General features: G+C 55.5%; 2 long non-coding RNA genes across 3 annotated transcripts in view; both read right to left on the reverse strand.

The window, feature by feature from the left end:
* LOC123017351 overlaps window positions 1–2071 on the reverse strand; it is a 6472-nt gene that overhangs the window by 463 nt on the left and 3938 nt on the right. The gene's annotated exons all lie outside the window — the stretch shown is intronic.
* The window catches only part of LOC123017352, a 2401-nt gene continuing 337 nt past the window's right edge, over window positions 8–2071 (reverse strand). The window contains exons 2-4 of one of the 2 annotated variants that reach the window (XR_006413587.1): window positions 1249–1388; window positions 783–995; window positions 8–167 (exon numbers count right to left, since the gene is read on the reverse strand). This is a non-coding gene — a long non-coding RNA (uncharacterized LOC123017352). Of the gene's footprint in view, window positions 168–782; window positions 996–1248; window positions 2028–2071 lie in introns of both variants that reach the window. The other variant, XR_006413588.1, reaches the window with a different exon arrangement.

Consider the following 2071-nt stretch of genomic DNA (forward strand, 5'->3'; position numbering starts at 1 on the left):
AGGGCGGTGGGTCCTGTCTCGGACTCCATTCAGGTGCGATGCGACCCGAGGCACCCCCGTTTAGACTGCGGGTTTCTCCTTCTCGGCACGGCTAGCGCCCCGCTGACGGTCCCACGCAGCTCCTTCCTGGCATCGGCCTCACGAATGACGGGACTGCCAGCATCTCCCTGAAAGGTCAAAACCTAAGAGGGGTGGTTAGCATTGTCCAGTCGTCATCAGCACAGGCTGCGCAAAATCACAGGCTGGACAGCGGTGGAGCAGGATCCCGAAGGGTGAGGACAATGGAGCGCGGTGGAAGCCTACGCATGTTAAGCCACGCGTGTTCCCCCAGCCCGTCGCGGGACCATGGGAATTGCAGGCGCTCTTCCTGCCTGAACACGTGGGGGGCTGCGCCCAAAGCAATCTGGAGGACTGTGGCGCTGCTGTTTATGTATCTGGGGGGGTGGCCTCCTTCTACCTCCCGGGACACGGTGCACGGAAGGAGTGACGGCAGCTTCGGCAGGTACATCAGGGAACCTATTAAAAGGATGCCGCCACATCGGCAATGTCAACGGGAAAGATNGGGGGGGTGGCCTCCTTCCACCTCCCGGGACATGGTGCACGGAAGGAGTGACAGCAGCTTCGGCAGGTACATCAGGGAACCTATTAAAAGGATGCCACGTCGGCAATGTCAACAGGAAAGATTTAAGGGAGGTGCCAGGGGGCATCTTCCTCACACGGGCTGCGTCCGCAGAAACAATTCTGATGCCAAGGGCTTTGGCAGCAGCACATCAGACACTCACTTTGCGTGAATCAGCCTGTCTGCCGCTCTCCATCTCCAGCAGAGAACACGTCGTCGATCACGGTCTGATGCTCGTCGTTTCTCTGATGAACGTTCTGGGAGATCAAGTGCCCGGTCGGTGTCCTCGGGGCCCTGGAGCAGTCAACCCCAGATGCAAACGAGACGTGGCCTTCATGTGAGACTCTTCCCGGGGCCCTCTGAGGTGGACCGTCCACTGCATGGGGGAAGACTAAGGAAGAACGTCGGCCTCTACCCCACCAAATGATTTCGTGCTCAACATTGCGCTCCCCAATTTAACTCAGACAGATGGCCCCCGTCAAACAACAAAGATCGGTAAAACTGCATGCACATTGAGAACCAAAGGGAAGGGCTTTCCCAGGCGGCTCTAGCTTCAGGAGAACGACGCTGCCACAGGCCATCAAGCCGCCCTTTACATGAAGAGAGAGATGGAACATGGATGTACTTACTCCCGCGTTCTCTTCCGTAGCCAGAAACGTCGCACCAGAAATATCTCTCAGCGACGGTCCTTGAGATGGCAAACAGAAAATTTTGACAGCATGGGCCCCCCAGGCCCGCTGGCCAAAGGAAGATACGATCTATACGAAAGCTAACAGTGTCATAAAGAGGGAATGCTAAGTCAGCTTTCCAATGTGGACTCTGATCAGAACAACAGCATCTGTTCAAAACTGGCCATTCCAACTCTTTTTCAAGATAATGACCCGCGTGTGAGTGTTTGCTCCCCTCTATCCATTTTGGCCCTTCCCGGGGTTCCTCCCAAAAACGACTCGGACCTCCACAAAAGTGCAAGCCACAAGAATCGCTCAGCTTATTCTCTCTCCAGTACAGAAAATATTCATCGTACTGGAAGTGTGTTACGTAATAGTGCATAATACTAAAAAAGGGATCAATGTCAAGGATTACTGGTGAGAAAAAGGCTTGCCACATACAACCTCCTCTCCCCACTGGAGCCGCCTTGGAAGGCACTTGCAAGGAGGAAAGGGGACGGGAGACCTCCCCCCGCCCGGGGGGGTGTCACCTTTCCTATATCTGAGTCCCCTCGTGTATTTCAGAGGAGAGATGGGATGGTATAAATGAGACTTCTCAGCTCTTCTCCGCTCGAACAAGTACAGGAAATTGAATGCTGCATGTGCCAGCGGGGAAGCTTGCATTCTGGCCCTGAAACGGGGCCCGATCCCCCATCAATTCCTCCGGGAACGGGTCCGCACTGCCTCAACAGGCATCCTGCCTGCGCCCATAGAAGCCAAGCCCTGCGTTTGATTCCCGGATCGG

The sequence above is a fragment of the Varanus komodoensis genome, unplaced genomic scaffold, assembly GCF_004798865.1.
Source record: "Varanus komodoensis strain SLA01 unplaced genomic scaffold, ASM479886v1 scaffold9122, whole genome shotgun sequence".
Lineage (NCBI taxonomy): Eukaryota > Metazoa > Chordata > Lepidosauria > Squamata > Varanidae > Varanus > Varanus komodoensis.